Below are 17,933 nucleotides of genomic sequence, written 5' to 3' on the forward strand. Positions count from 1 at the left end.
GGATGTATTATGAGGCCTACACTGTAGATGACACAATTACCAACAGAGGCTATTTGCCAAATGTATAATAAAGAGTGAGACTCTGCAGCTAACCAAGCACATGAGTGATACAGCCGAGGCATCAAATGAGCAGAGCAACATCTCTACAACTTCATCTGACTGCCTACTAAAGGAACAGTGCATTTGTATGATTAGATTGTAAAGCAGCTGGATTCTTGAGATCACAAGATCAAGCATTCACATAAGAATCAAATGATATGCGTGTGTGTCCAAACCACAGGTGGTTCAGACCAATCAGCATCCAATTCTCATGTGATCTGGTGAATGCAGCTACCTCACCAGGTGCTTCCTACACTATGGTATGGTGTATGGTAAGACACTCTCTGGTCATATAAACTGATGACACTCATATTGACACATGATGGGATTTAGGATGAGGTGCATAAATTAAATGTTAGTTCTTATGTATTTGAACTTAAACAGTTCTACATGCAGGTCAGGTGCATTAAGATGCAGAATCAGATAGTTTCTATGTTTACGTGGGCAGAGGGAAACTAAATTGGTTCAGGGAAATGTGGGACACCTTTATGCAATTCCTGGAAAGTGATTAGACTGGAATTAATGAATAATAATTATAAACTATATGAATGAAATGTGATTGACAACATCTATGGAAACTAACATGCCTCTTATCAATATATATGATATTTATTTTTTATTTATGTTTTTATTTTTTTTAATGTCTGTAACTTTTTTCCTTTTCCCAAAATGTATATGTTGTTGAGGGTGGGAAGGGGGTGTTCTTAAATGTTGTTGTACTCGTTAATGTACATATTCTAAGCCAAAAACAATAAATATATTGTTAAAAAAAAGATAGTTTGTATGTATATTTCAAGCAAAAGACTTAACAGGAAGAAAAAGTTCACATTCTCTGTTGGCAGTAAAATAGCTAAAAAGCAGCATGACTGTGTGAAGGTCAAAGAGTTGATGTGGCTGTAGAGAACACAGACACACACACACACACACACACACACACACACACACACACACACACACACACACACACACACACACAGACACACCCAGGACCCTGCTGATACAGAGGAGTATGTACACATGAAGCTGCACCTCACTGCTGACCTACAACACACACACACACACACACACACACACACACACACACACACACACACACACACACACACACACGTACAACATAATACAAATGGCTTATCTTGGGTATTTCCTCATAGTCAGGAGGTTTTGCAACCTATTGACCTGGCTGACTGCTTATTTCCTCTCTGTTTCTTCAGCCACCCTTCTATCTCTCTATTATTTTCTTTCTTTCCCTTCCTCATCTATGTGAGTGTGAGTTTGCTGGCTGAAAATGTCATAGTGTCCCCTTCCCCATAGTTTGATGTTTGCTCAGTCAAGTCCATTATCTGAGAGTAAAGCCAAAGAGCCAGGGATGAACATAAACATACACATATACAATACACACATCATACACTCAGACATGACTGCGTGGTGTATAAAAGAAAAGTAATAAAGAGAAAAATGTACTGTTATGATAGCAGTGCTGTTTTGGGGTGCTGGGTTATTGTGTGTTATCACCTGAAGGTGGCAGTAAGGTGCTTTGGGGTGCTCAGAGGACACATTTTCACATGACTCTTAATGAAGTAGCCATGTCAGTCAATTTCACCACAAATACAGTTTATTTCTCTACAATGTCTTGTGATACACAACATTTATACTGCAGCTGCTTCACTGTTTTTTTACTAGTTAACTGGCAACAGACAACTGTAAAATTGCACATAGTAAGACCTCCTTAGGCCAGTCACCTTTTCCATAAAAGGCTCTCAAATGTGTAACACGTTATCAACCGAGATAAAACTGATATTACAGTTTTTAACAAAAATGTGAAAGTTTGGCTGAAGCAAAACCAGAGATGTGAGCATTTCTAATGAATTATTAAATAATGTACTAAGACTATGTGTTGGAATATAAATATTTTCTTTTTTCTTTATCATTATTGGTTTTGTATGTAATATTAATATATGTCTTTTAAAAGCCTAACTAGGGACAGAAGATGGGACAATAGCTATAATCTCAGTTACTGCAGCTCATTAGTAACAAGCTGAAGTTCTACTATGTTCATTTGCATTGTCCTGAACAAATAAATTAGTAAAATGAATAAAGAAACAAGACTAAGAGAGATTATATTTACTACTGTAATTTACCTTCAGGGTTGCAACATTTGAACTCACAGCAATGTCTCCATTTTGCTCCTCAATGCTGAGCATGTTGTGTGTATATACTGCATGACCTTTGACCTATTCTCAGTGGTTTTGGTCTGGTGTTCACAGACAGCTGAACTGTTCATTTAGTCTTTTTGTTCAGGGTCATTGCTGTTTCACTGATGTTGTGCTCCATACTACTGCCACATGTGATGTTGTGATGATGTTGTTGATACACCTCTCCAGTCTTCCCCTACAGTTTTTCCTATTTATTCCATTTCATTTGCATCTTATTAAAACTCTGACACCTGAGTGTGAGTTCATTTAAATAAACTATAGTAACATATGTTTGATACTGTGTGTAACTTCAGATGCTGTAGCTAGTGTTGCATTAATATTCAATAGCATGCAGAAGAACTTAACATGGAGAGAATTGAAAAATCTGATTGAGGTCAAAATATCATCACTCCAATATGGGTTGAGCTCCAAAAATACTGGCTCCTGCATATAATGTAACTCGATGTTGTTCTTTCACTGGATCCTACCTGCCTGATTCCTCCTAGTGTAAACTAAAAGTCAGGACATGAACAAACTTTTTTTACTAGCTGATTAGTACTAACCATGATGGGTAAACCTGCTTTGAAGTCTAAAGTTTGTGGAGTTGTCAGCCCATGTTTCCTAAGTGAAGGACATCAGAGCGGAGCCAGTTAGTCCTTTAAATGTCTCTATACAATTTGAACTCAGAGAGAACCATCATTAAACCAAATAGGTTTCTAACAAACAAGTATCTGTGTCTCAGCCCCGACCGACACACACACACACACACACACACACACACACACACACACACACACACACACACACACACACACACACACACACACACACACACACACACAAATATGAACATACTCACCTCAGAGTGTCTATTAAAGATGAGTCAGGCTCTAAAGCTTTGCTCAGAGTGGTATTTGAAGCTTTACAGTTTCCTGTTGATGTCAAGTTAAGTACAGTACTGTGTGGCCCTGGGCCCAAAACAAAACTACACACACACACACACACACACACACACACACACACACACACACACACCAGCTGGAGAACCTCCAAATGTTTGATAATTCGGATCACAGAAAGCACTCAGCATGCACGTCTGTCAAGATTTGTTATTTCAATTAGAAAAGTTTAGAATCTGCCTCCACATGAAAATACACAATGCTATCCTTTTTTTTAAAGCCTAAACCCCTGGGAAGATTAGGCTCTTATACAAAGAAAGAACAAATGCTGCTGCACTGTCTATGACAACATACTGCCACATTTTACAGGTGTGTCTGTAGAGTGGATGTGTGAATGCTTTTACATTTTCAATGCATTTTAATGAAAACATTATTAAATCAAAGAGTCAAAGGGACAGGTTCACCATTTTTCAACAGTTCATTCGTTCGTCCTCTTCCGCTTATCCGGGGTCGGGTCGCGGGGGCAGCAGCCTAAGCAGAGAAGCCAAGACTTCCCTCTCCCCAGCCACTTTGTCCAGCTCTTCCCGGGGGACCCCGAGGCGTTCCCAGGCCAGCCGAGAGACATAGTCTCTCCAGCGTGTCCTGGGTCTTCCTCGAGGTCTCCTACCGGTGGGACGTGCCCTGAACACCTCACCAGGGAGGCGTCCGGGAGGCATCCTGATTAGATGCCCGAGCCACCTCATCTGGCTCCTCTCGACCCGGAGAAGCAGCGGGTCTACTCCGAGCTCCCTCCGGATAACTGAGCTTCTCACCCTATCTCTAAGGGAGAGCCCAGCCACCCTACGGAGGAAGCTCATTTCGGCCGCTTGTACCCGCGATATTGTTCTTTCGGTCACTACCCAAAGCTCATGACCATAGGTGAGGGTAGGAACGAAGATCGACTGGTAAATCGAGAGCTTCGCCTTTCGGCTCAGCTCTCTCTTCACCACGACGGATCCGTGCAGAGTCCGCATTACTGCAGACGCCGCACCGATCCGCCTGTCGATCTCACGTTCCATCCTTCCCTCACTCGTGAACAAGACCCCGAGGTACTTGAACTCCTCCACTTGGGGCAGGATCTTATCCCCGACCCGGAGAGTGCACTCCACCCTTTTCCGGTTGAGGACCATGGCCTCGGATTGGGAGGTGCTGATTCTCATCCCGGCCGCTTCACACTCGGCTGCGAACCGATCCAGTGAGAGTTGGAGGTCACGGTCTGATGAAGCCAACAGGACCACATCATCCGCAAAAAGCAGTGACCCAATCCTGAGGTCACCAAACCGGACCCCTTCCACACCCTGGCTGAAGTCCTGTCCATAAAAATTATGAACAGGATCGGTGACAAAGGGCAGCCCTGGCGGAGTCCAACCCTCACTGGAAACAAGTCCGACTTACTACCGGCAATGCGGACCAAGCTCTGTCACCGGTCATACAGGGAACGGACGGCCCTTATCAGGAGGTCCGGTACCCCGTATTCCCGGAGAACCCCCCACAGGACTCCCCGAGGGACACGGTCGAATGCCCTCTCCAAGTCCACAAAACACATGTGGACTGGTTGGGCAAACTCCCATGCACCCTCAAGGATCCTGCAGAGGGTGTAGAGCTGGTCCACAGTTCCACGACCTGGATGAAAACCACACGAAAACCACACCCAAATCAACGTAATGATTCCTCCTGTTCATACTGACCATTAGAAGATCTCTTCATAATACTCTTACAATGGAAGTGATGGAGGACTAAATCCACAGTCCTCCTTCTGTGTAAACATGGATTTAAAAGTAGATGTGAAGCTAATATGAAGCTTCAGAGTCCAAATGAGTCAAATCTTCATCTTCTATGTTTCAACGTTACAGTGTTTTTAGTGTCAAAGTCTTTTTGTCACTATACTTCCACCACAGAGAAACAGGAAACACTAAGAGGGAATTTGATGCTAAAAAGACTTTAAATGTGTCAGATATCACTTGATATGAATAACTCACACTGATGAAGACTCATAGAAGCTGATCATCTACTTTGAAATGAGTGTGTGGACACACTGTGGATTTAGTCCTCCATCACTTCCATTGAAAGCACATTTGAAGGAGATCTTTTAATATTCAGTATGAACAGGAGGAATGATTACAGAGAGGACAAACTCTTTACTGTTCATATGAACACCTGACTGATGGTTTAAGATACATTTGAAACATTGTGAATCTGTCCTTATAGGTAAGGTCCTTAATCATTTTTTCTTTTAAAAACCTACTGTAAATATAATTTGCACTTTCAATCAGCTGCCTTCTACATCCAGTACAGCTGCTCTGAACATGAACAGCAGGAGTAAAAGGGATTTAAGATACAATTTATGATGTTATAAAAGCAATTAGTTACAGCAGGACAGGTTGTTGAGGTTCCCTGCAGCCCATACAGTATATGTCACTGATAGGATCACACTAGAGAGGATTATAAATCATCAGGTTTTCCACTCTATATTAAAACACACACACACACACAAACACACACACACACACACACACACACACACACACACACACACACACACATACTGTATGAAGGGGTGAACACCATTATGACAGGGCCAAGTATTCTCGTCAACTTCTGACAGAACACTACTTCCCCTGTGGCTCAAGAGGAAATAAATGAATAACTCTCTTTTCCAATAATTCCTTTCATCCTTTCACTAACTCATTTCTCTTTTGTCAAATGCTCTGTTTATCTTTCTTCTTTCTGCTCTGATTTCTCATCAACTTTCTTCTTTATCCCTCTGTCTGTCTTAGAGAGGGATTAGAAGTGAATGCTGGCTCCCTGGGGGTAAAGACCACATTTTGAGGACCTGCCGATGCACATCATGGGAATGTCCTGTGTGTGAATCTCATTGGAGAAGAGATAATCGTTAGGAATTACGGCAGCTATGTAGTATAGGGTGGGGTGGGCATGAAAAAAGGTCAGACGGAAGATGAAGAGTTAGTGATGTGACATATGTGAAACATGCACAGATGCACATTCATGACTGAGATGATCTGCCTTTAAGGAGATTTCACTGTCTATATGATTTGATGCTTTTTCTCATTTTCCACACTGATTTTGGTCTGGACATGCATCTACTGTATCAAAGCTCTGAAGCACACTGAGAAGTATGCTAAACAACCAACGTATGAGTACAAAAGTTATTCTTATAACAAAGTGACTTTTAATAGTTACAAATGTTTTGATTGTTCTGTTTGATTTATTTATGATTTATTCTTCTTTTGTGAATTTTTGCATATCAATTAACAGTAATTAGCACATACATATATATTATAAAACCATTTAAATCCAGTAAATGTAAAAATTCAGCTCATCATTACAAAATCTTATTTTATATATTTATTTTGTTGTATGCCTAAGGAAAGAGGAAAGTAAGAAATAAAAAGAAGAAGAAAAAAAAGGAAGAAGGAAGGAAAAGAATATAAGGAAAATATGTGTTTGTGTGTATATATATATATATATATATATATATATATATATATATATATATATACATATATACATATACATATATATATATGTATATACGTTGTTTTTTGTTGTTGTTGTTTTTTTAAATTTCTATTTCTATTTTGTTGTTGTTTTTTTTTCTCCTATAATTTCTATTTTGCCGTAAACCACTGCCTATTTGTTTTGTTTCGCTATTTTAACATGTTCGAAATAAACTTAACTATTTTCATTCTTACTTCTTTTCACATGTGAAGCTCAGGAAGACTATAAACCTTAATTATTTTAATTGCAGCTCATTTATATTTTGTTGTAAAACATGAAATGTGATGAAATGTGTTGGCGGTGTCTGGTAGTGATGAACCTACAGAGAATGATCAATGACTCTGCAGCTCCTCTCAGCTTCACAGAGCTTCATAACAACTTTCAGCTCATTGTTGAACTGTCCAGCTGTAACGTTACTGTTTTGGTTGACTCTCAGCTCTCTCATAGTGTCATTTTCAGCTCCAGCTGCTCAGCACCAAGCAGCAAACACACACAGTTAGCTTTAGACATAGTGGAGCATTTAGCTGCTAAAGAGCTCTCAGGAGCTGGTGGAGAGCAAAAACAGAGCTAAAAGAGAGTGAATATTGGACTTCCATTAAGCAGGTCCATAGAAAAATGACTCCAGATGAATGATAATGTTGATCACTAACTGCTGGATGTGGTAATAAGCAACATATCAACTTAAAAGCTGATGATGTGTCGATGTTGTGTTCACTACTTGTTTCTGCTGCCCCAAAATGACGAAAAAAAATCAGTTGAATTACATTCTCACATTCAAGATCCTTCACAACCTGGCACCATCATATCTCTCTGAACTTATCCACATCTACACACCTTCCCGAACTCTCCGATCCTCCTCTGCCAACCAGCTCTTCGCTCCATCTGCCAACTTAACCACCATGGGGTCAAGAGCTTTCAGCCGATCAGCCCCCCGCATATGGAACTCTCTCCCACCTGACATTCGCACTTCAGACTCTGTCTCCACCTTTAAATCCCGCCTGAAAACACACCTATTCAGAGTGGCCTACTCTGTCTGCCATTAACTATGCAATCTTCATTCGTGTTTATTTATTATATTAATGCACTTTGACGTCTCGTTCATATTTATTCTTCTTTATTCTTTATCTTTGTACTAAATGTCACCTGATTTGTATTGTTTGATGTACTGTTGTTGTGTTATATGTGCCTTGTAAGGTGACCTTGAGTGCTTTGAAAGGCGCCTTTAAATAAAATGCATTATTATTATTATTATTATTATTAAATGCAGTTCATTCAGTTGTGACATTTGAAAGAGGCATGATCAAATTTTCATTTTATTATTAGTTGTCTATCTTAGCCATCATACATCCATTAAACAGATGAAAGTTAAAAGGATCTGACAGCATGAACCAGTCAGATAGCAAATAATGAAATAATACATGGAACATAGAGCTATAGCTTCTTGTGCTGGCAGTGTTAAAGTATAATGGCGTTCTAAATTAGCTGTTTTCTTGCCTCCCAAGCAACCTTTGCCCTATTGAGTGCTTCACTGCTGTGTTTAACACCTGCGTGACACCCACTCCACCTCTGCCTTAAGCTATTTATTTTTAATAATACTGTATGATGTAACTCCTGGTGCATAGAGGCAAAATGTAACACATAACACTGAAGTCAAATGTAGGAAATATATTATGAGCCATGCTTGGCCTTAGCCCACTCCTAGATAAACACACAGGACTGTTTCCATAACTCCTGCTTTCAGTTGGACAAGTCAAAGGGCAGCTATGTTAAGACAGCTGAACAGATTGGAAGCAAATCTGAGCCAAACCTAGCTGCAGGCGCCTGATGCGGATCCACATGCAGTGACCAGTCTGCACACGCCTCCAAACAAAAAGACATCCTTCCTTCACACATGGCTGCAAATGAGTGAGAGAGACACACATCCATGATGAGGTCTGTGTTTTCTGACCCTTAAGACTAAAACATTCTCTACAAAAAGGTTGAACCTACCACTGGGACATGTACTAACCAGCCTTTAACCTGCTGTTTGGCCAGCAAACATGTGAAAAACAAAAGATCCCTCATCAGTTTACCAAACAGAAGGGAAGAGGGAGGAGAGGAAGGTGAGGGAGGAGGATATCCTCACTGCTGACTGTCCTCCACTGCTCTGTGTCACTCTCCTTTCTCTTCCCCTCCTCTATACACTATACAATATCTATTTTCATTACACTGCTGGACAGTTTGTTTACCTCAAGAACATGCACAGCTGGTTAGCATGCAAAGGCAGCTAAATAGGGAGGATATGATGTCATTAACAGCTGTACAATCTCCCATGATGGCCATTTACACCTATCTCAAGCTTGCAATATTTATATTATACTGCCAGTGAGGTGCTTAATGTATAACATGCAGATTGTGCACTTATACTCTTAATTATTGCTTTTGGAAAACTGAACTATAGGGTCTTGAATGCCTCAGACTTTATCATTCATCAGCCTTCTAAAAATCAACATATTCATTGTGAAAATATAAGACCTGTAACTGAATATGGAGAGATTGTTTGGATCATTTGCCTCAAACTCATATCTCACCCTCTCAGACTAATAAGACATTACACACACACACACTGCAAGAAATACGCAATACTCACTCCTTCCAGTCAGTAATGGTTTCCATGTCCAACACTTACATAGAGATCATGTCAATAGCCTTTCTCATCTGGGCCTCATCTACCTCTAATTTCTACATAGAGAATAATGTGATATCAGCTGATTAGTCTCTACACCTAAACTTTAATGAAGCTGTCAGAGAGCAAACTGAGTGTATTCTATTCATTTATGAAAAAAAATACATTCACAATCACTATGTTATGGTCCAGGAGAACATTTTATAGAATATGATGAATACAACTGAATTTTGTAATAAACACAGGTCAAACTTGTACATTTAAATATATAAAAATGTGTATGAGCTGCACAAACATTTAAAAAATGATGCATTTTATTTCCATGTTTGTATATTCGGGGTCACATTAGGAAAAATCCACCTAGAAGAAATGTGAATAATTTTTTGTGTGTTTTTTACAGCTCTCAAATGTAAACATGGGTGTAATTTGACTCTAAACTGTATATAAGGGTTCACTCTATTCATTTTTTAATCATTGACAGCTACATGGCTTTTGTTTAGATTCAGTTTATACTAACTTTAAATTGTTTTAATTTGATAAATGTACATACATGGTTCAAATGCTGCAGTGGAGCTCAATTCTTTTATTACTCATGTGTATATATAATAGTATGGCTGGCAGCAGAAAACAACTGAACAAAGACAATGGGGCAGTTTAGATGATTTAAGCTGTACCTGCCTCTGGTGTAGATGACAATACAGATGCAAATACAGATGTTTATGTGATATGAACAAACCTTGTCAGTACAGTCTGCAGCTCAGCTTGCCCTCTGGTGGTCACACTACCTGTCCTTAAACTTCTAACACAAAGCATTGTTTGTCACTGAACATTTTGTCACATGACACCATTTTCCTATAGTACAAACAAAACTGTGGTATTCACAGCCCAAGTTATTGTATAGTGACAGAGGTGCATGTGCAGACACACACACACACACACACACACACACACACACACACACACTGACCTTTGTGACTCATCACCACATGATAGTTGTGAAGAAGTTCTGCTCTTTTTAAGCCTCTAATCCACCATTTGATTTGCAGTGCTTTCAATTTACTACCTTTACCTATTACTGCTTCTCATGTCACATCCACCTTTGATCCACAAGCCACAGAGTGATTCATCTTGAATTTTTCCTTTCTTTCTCTCCCTGTATTTAAACCTGAAGTTGCCTTTAAAGAGCATTCAAACAGCTGATGTGTGTGTGAGCTCTTGTGAGAACAGTTCTACAAAGTGAGCTCATTGTGACCCTCACCTTGTTTAAGGTTAAGGTTAATCGCTGAAAGTCTTTCAACTTTGCCTGTCACCTCGTCCATTTACCAGTCATCAGTGTCTTCATCACTTGTGCATCCTGATGTGTGTGTGTGTGTGTGTGTGTGTGTGTGTGTGTGTGTGTGTGTGTGTGTGTGTGTGTGTGTGTGTGCTCATATGACAAGTCAACCTAAACACCCGGGGCGAGCTAATCTTATCTGGCACAGGAAACACATTTCAGGGCCTTGCACCAAACAACTGGACAGGAAACGGGGATCTAATCTGAGCTGGTGGGAAGGACGAGCGAAACAGCAACAAACAGCAGAGAGGAGGTTCTCACATGAAAAGATCTGATTGGCTGTTTTCTTCCATTATTTGTATGTGTTGGAGCACACATTTCTACTCTCCTGACCTCAAAGACGGGCACACAATCACAAACACTTCATTCTCCGTCTGTTTCCTATCATAGAGCCACACTGTACATATGAAAACATGTATATATCTATAAGTAGTCTGATGACCTTTGACCTCTTCTCAAAGGATGCTGTGAGTGCTTTGGTTGATGTGTTCATTCAGTTTCTGGTTTAGGGTGCTTACTATTTTTCGATGATGTAATCTCTAGCCAGTTGCTTTAACTCACAGGTAGGCATGGGCCGGTTACCGGTTTCAAGGTATACCACGGTATGAAAAAGTCACGGTTTCAAAACCATTCAAATTTTCCGTGATACCGTTCCTGCGCTACGAGCGGGTTTTCTTAATGTGACGTCTGGTCAGAGAGAGAGTGGAGGTCCCTCAGGTTGTGTGCAGCTGCAGTGTACAGTAGCCCTCCTCTGGCGCTCCTCCGGTTGCTGTTACAAGCAGGTAGCTCTGCAGGCTGTTTGATGGCTGACGGAGCCCCCCCGAACTTTCCCCCCCCGTCTAAAAGGACCAAGTCGGCTGTATTTATACTTAGGCTACCGTAAAAAGACAGACGGCCGCGGCTCGGAGGAAGAAGGTAACGGACAGTAGCAGCGCGAGGAGGCAATACATCCAATATGATAGTGAGCAAGTCTCCAAAAACTGTTGAGATTGTTTTATTTATATTTATCTTAGATGTGTTTTTACTTTTTTCAATTATTAATGTTCTGATCTTGAGCCACAGGTTAAGTGATTGCATTTATTTGCATTTTGTGTTTTTTTCACTAAAAATAATTCATTTATGTCGTGACTTGAGTTGCAGGTTTAGCCTCAGTTAACCACTTAACACACGCCCCTATTTTTTATGTTGTTAGCCTAAACGACATGCCCAAGTTGTGAGCATCACAGATCCCACATAGTTTGAGACTCAGAGATGTGTCTGGTATCATTGGAAAGGAAACACTCTCAGGATTCTTGTAAAAGTGTCTGTGTGATTCTGTGACTTACTGACAAAGAGTGGCAGAGGTTACAATGATGGGGTTGTTTACTCGCCCATAGGTTTGCCTTTACAATGACATGTGTACAGACATTCAGGGACCTCTCAGCAGGATATAGACACAATGAGGCCACAGCCACAGGTCTTGGCTTCATGCAGTCCAAATTTGGAGTCAAAAGACCAAAAGATGAATTTTTCAGAGTTATTTTTCAACAGGTATGTCCATGCGTTTTCCTCAGGTCCTTTTTGGAGACTCCAAATGGACACTTGGTTACCAAAGCTGTATAACCACAATCAAACACCTATAACTTCACAACCCATTTGCCTACAATCAAAATCTTGGTCTCTAATGAAAGCTGACGCCATATTATTATTATTATTAATATTATTATTATTATTATTATTATTACATATAAACATATTTTTTTGTTTGGCCATATCTATCTATCTATCTATCTGTTTATTTTGGTATAAGTCATATGTTAAGTCGAAGAAGAACCAACCGTGTACCAAAATGCCGAGTGCGTAATGATATATGGTTCAACTCTTTTACGCACAGGGCGCACGCCGGTTACGCTTGGAGTTTGTTTATGGACAACCAAACCTGATAGCTTAGTGTCATACACCGTTGGAAACCTCTGACTATTGGCTAAAAGGTTATCAACTTCATTTCACCGAATATTTCCATAGGCTGGAACAGCAGTCAATCAAAGCCATGTCGTCATTGTTGTCGGTCACATGTCCTCATTGGCTTTGGAGACATGTAGGCTACTGCCTAATCCTAAGCACTGATTGGCTTGTGTGTGGTGTCGTCAGAAGCAGAAGAGGCTCACGGTCGTAAACATCTAGTCACGTGTACTCTGAGATGGACGTGCAGGTCAGGAAATGACGTAAACGGACCGTATATGGTTTGTTATTTGTGTTATTACGTTACGTGTTGGACTAAATACATGTTGACATATTGAGGAAAGTATTTCGGTTTTATGGAAACGGATTTCATATTTCACAAGAATGGATACTTGGTGAGCTGTACAGAAAGTCCTGAGTCATAAGATGATCGTTGTGGATAAAGGGAAGACTTTGAAGGTATATAGGCATTATAGCTTTTCTTACTTAGCTGAGTGGCTAGCCGAGCTAATCGCTAATACTATTACGGCAGTGAGCAACCATATAAGTCGTGAGTGGTCTTGAATGAATCAGGACAATCTAAGCTTTCCAACGATGTACGGCATGAGTATATATGTTTAAGGGTTGGTGTTTAAAACATTCAGAAGAACTTGTGGCTACCTCCTAACATCCGTCCCGTCCCGTAGGAGGAACAGCGTGCGTTAAGTGGTTAAAGGACTGCACTTATTTTTTTTTATTATTTATTTAGAAAGAATTCAGTTATTTTTTATTATTATTTATTTAAAATACATATTTACTAATGTTCCATCATGTTCTATATATGTTTTGTCCAAACATCCAAACATTCTTAGCAATAAGAAGAACTAGTCAAAAATGACTCAAAACATACTGCAAGGGTGACTGTGTCTGTGTATGACAACTTTGTATTCTAGTTTGAGTCATGATTTTCAAAATCTCAAATAACTTCAAAAGACAGAGGACATAGACTTGAGTCATTTCATGGCACAGGAGGGCCCACCATCACCCTAATCCACCCCAAAGATCCACAATACCAACACTTTAACTCTTCAACATCCTGCAAAAGTCCTCTCTCTGTGACAGAGAGGATAAAAAGTGAGGAGAATAGAATGGGATGGTGGTTTAGACATCTGCTGTGGAGGAATTTATTCCCTAAATCACTGTCATTAAAGCTTGAATCAGAAAGAGAGAGGGGATGGGAGGGGGAGTCCAGACAAGCCTGGGCAGGACAGTTAAAGAGAGAGGAGGTTGGAAAACAAAGAAAAGAGTGAAAGAGCAGAGAAGCAGGACCGTAGGAAATTGTTCTTGATAATGTTGGTGGTGTTTGGACACTACAAAACAGCATTTATCATGACAGTCATGCTTACTGTACGTGTTTAGTTGACATACGGGACGCAGCATGACGTGAGAGGGGAAGATATATCGGAATGCAAAACCAATGAAGCAAAGAGATGTGGAAAAAATGGAAGAAGAGATAAGAATGCTTTCCCAGGGAGGAGATGAAACAGATATGAACAGGGAATAGTAGATGGGGTGAGGGCAACAGAGAGAACAATACTGATCTTTATTCGGTACATGATGACATACAGTGTTGACAGCATTAAGTTAGAGGCTGGATTCTTACAATTTAATTACTGGCTGATAAAATAAAAATCTGTATGTTCTATTTTAAAAACACTTGACTTTAAAAACTCCCTGGTTCTTTCTTTTAACATCTGACAGAGGTGCAGAGGAAGGGAGTAGAGGAAAAGGCCCCGGGGCCTCTTTTCATGCTTTTTATGGGAAACAAACCATCTGAGTAAAGCACTGGGTAGAGCAAAACAATCATTTCACTGTGAACACCCATTACCACACATTAGCCTGTTATTTACAATGTGAACAGAGATGACAGCGGTAACGTTCACGTGTGCACTGATAAAAGTGTTGCCAAAGCACCGACTCTAGCTGCACATAACAAGAACAATGTTATGTTAAAATCACAACATGGCTTTGCTACAGAGTTTCCTATCCTCTAGTCAAACTAAAAGTGTCATGTTCATTCCAGTTAAAACTTTAGTTCATTACATATGACCACCTGATCACCTTTATAGTTCTAATTTAGAACCTTAAATCAACATTACACATGCTACTAAAACCTAAAACTAGCGTTTCTGTCTTACAAGATATCAACAGCTAATTATGGATATTAACAGATCTGAGTGTTAGTTATTATAGTACAGTATAACTCCAGTAGCGAATATTGGAAGATTAACATAAATGATTCAGATTGGATAAAATGCTCCTGAACCCAAACACTACTGCATATTACTTCATACAGCTTTAAATCCTTAAGATCAATCAGTAATTTATTGTGTGCAATTAACTCTACGCAGACATCTCTCAGTCTGCATTTGATGCGTTTGTGTATTACTGTGTATGTGTGTGTGTGTGTGATTAGGCTCAGGAAACCATTACTACGGGTGTGGCAACTCAACTCATCTGCTTCCCTTGACTTGTCTTCCTACACTGACATGAAAACAGAAGGAAACTCCCTGTCATCGTATGTGAAACAGACCTTTGCGCTCACAAACACACACACACACACACACACACAAAATGGACCCTAGGATTGTGTTACAAGTGTGTCAGTGTTTCATGATATGTGTTTTCCATGTTTTGCTTCCTTAACCTTGTCAAATGGTTTGTCAGACTTTCCAGGCAGCAGCAACGCTTCCAACAGCTGCATGTGCAGACAGATGGATATTTGCAACGCAGCATGTAATATCAGTTACGCAGCAACATAATACATTTAATACATTTGTGTAATTAGTGTAAAATACATCATCATAGTGATGATTGTCAGCTTCTACCACAACAAGAGCAGAATGTTATTCTAATAAATACAAAATAGGAGTTAAATCAAAAATTACAGGGGTAAAAGTTGCTTTAAACACTTTTAAACCATTTAATTTTTATTTACTGTGTACCTGAAGATGTTGTGACATAAATAGATTTTTATCTTCAGTGGACTCATGTCTAAATTCAAGAGTAAAGACTTTTTTGCAATAATGATACCAATGAGGGGCTGACATGGTAGCTACTTTCCTACTGTAAAATTTACAATACCATTACAAACACACATTACACTAACCCAACATTATTTTGGAACCATTACTTACAACATTTTAGTATACTATTAATAAAAGAAGCTACTTATTGTTTTAGTTGGATTTAATCACTACATGTAATGATCTTTATTTTGTGCCACTACATTACTTTCCTGAGTCTGAAGTCTTGCTAATGCCTGCAAGTGAAAAGCTCATTAAAACCATTTACCTTTATGCTTGACCAAGGAACTGTTTCTCTAATCGCCTATCCTGATTTCAGAAACCAGGTTTCTTGTTTACTGTGAATGACATCTAACAAAGATAACTGTAGAAAACCAACTGTATACCCTTTACTTAAGTGCATAAAAACATACTGATTGCACATGTTTTTTACAAAAAAAACTAAAATTTAACACTATATGAACCTGCCAGAGTGTGTACATATTCCTACATGTGCATACACACAGCAATGATCTTAGGACCAGGTTAAGCTAGAAAAGTTCATAATATGTGTTGTCTGCAAGGCAGAATCAAAAGTCGGTCATCTTAAAGACAAGATGCCATAATAATTAAATATTGGTTTAATAATAATCAGCTGTGAGAATTAACGAGCAAAAACTTAGAAGGTGTTTGGCCATGTGTACACAATGTATAAACTGGCACCGAGGTCTCTGAAGCCATCAGAATAACAGAACTTCCCTTTTCCCAACAGACACTCACCACCAGTCTTGATTAACCGAAATAAGCCTCTTTGAGTTTACTCAAGAGTGGCTTCCCACGGTTTAACCTCACAGTGGGTCTTATCTGTATTAGATGCAACTGCTAACTGCCCCGGGGGAAAAAAAGAAAGAAAAAAACACCCACACCAGTCTGACCAATGGCCAGTCTGTCCAGGATACTCACTCATACAAATCATTACACAAAAAGTGCTTACAGACATTGTTAGAGAAACTCTACTCAAGTTCAGATGTAGGTAAGGTGTAGGGGGAAAGGGTTTCACTATGACCATCGAACCAGCAGTTTGGATGGAATACACTGGCGTCTTTACTTTGAAGAAAATGTGGTACGTATAGTCTTTGTGTGACATTGTAAAAAAAATGGACAGATGTTGCAAGGCAAAAATGCTGGTTTACAACAGACTACATACCAAAGACACACAAAAAGGAAGGAAAAGGAAGCCACATTCACACAGATATATCTAATCTTATTCCACTGTCATAAATTATTTACCACGCAACTAAATTCCTCCTGCTCTTTGGCTTTGGATTGTCCCATGAGGCATAGGAACATAATGATGCACATGCAATCATTTATGGCATTAAATGACAACAAATGTGGCTTTCCAACAAGCATCTTGTCTTACCTTCCTCTTTCTTCTTCCCCTGTTTCCATGTGGGCACATGTCTGGTTTCAGCAGGACCCTCAAATGCAGATGACAACCCTCCATTACTTTGGATTTTAGGGGCCTGGGTAACAGCTGCTGGGGTTGCATCAGTGGTGACCGGCCGGGAGAAAGAGGCGATTCTCTGTAAGATGGAACCTACACTATCTCTGACATTGACTGCGCCATCCTCCAAAGATCTAATGACTCTGGGGCTGGAGGGGCTGCAAGAGCTGTTGGGAGGGCTGGGGACCACTTGAACAACCTGGGATCCTGAAATGATGTCCAGCTGGGGGGTCTGGGCTGGTGAATGGGGCACTGGTGAACATCTCACCTCTGGGACGGGGATAGAGCCATGTGAGGGACTTGGAGAACATGGGGTGAAAGGCATAAAGGGATGATGGAGAGAGAGTGGTGGGGTGTCAGAGGAACTGTCCAAGCTACTAAGGGAGGCTGATGGACTGGCTGAGGTGGATGGTGAGTTGGTGTAGTGTTGAAGGCTTCCTATGCTTCTCGGAGGAGGCTTGGGGGCGTTAGGGCTCAAGGATCCTCCATGAACCTTGGTGGGGGAAGTTGTCGAGGCAGTGCTCACCAAGCTGTCCAGGTCCAAGGGAAACTTGTTGAGACGTGGAGTCTCTTTGGCCTTGGGCTGGGGAGCCTGGAGGACCTGGTGCCCTTGCTGCTTGTTGGAGCCACAGTAGCCCTCCTCTCCAAGGGCATTATGAAGACGACCATTCCAGTTGGCATTAGCATTGGTA

At 40.3% G+C, this 17,933-nt stretch overlaps 1 protein-coding gene across 1 annotated transcript in view; it reads right to left on the reverse strand.

The window, feature by feature from the left end:
- The window catches only part of septin12 (septin 12), a 58,452-nt gene extending 40,964 nt beyond the window's left edge, over positions 1 to 17,488 (reverse strand). The window contains exon 1 of the mRNA XM_053337755.1: positions 17,158 to 17,488. The gene's annotated coding sequence lies outside the window, so the exon portion shown is untranslated. The remainder of the gene's footprint in view (positions 1 to 17,157) is intronic.
- Positions 17,489 to 17,933: the final 445 nt, after the last annotated feature.

This window comes from Scomber japonicus, chromosome 18 (genome assembly GCF_027409825.1).
Source record: "Scomber japonicus isolate fScoJap1 chromosome 18, fScoJap1.pri, whole genome shotgun sequence".
In the NCBI taxonomy this organism is placed as follows: domain Eukaryota; kingdom Metazoa; phylum Chordata; class Actinopteri; order Scombriformes; family Scombridae; genus Scomber; species Scomber japonicus.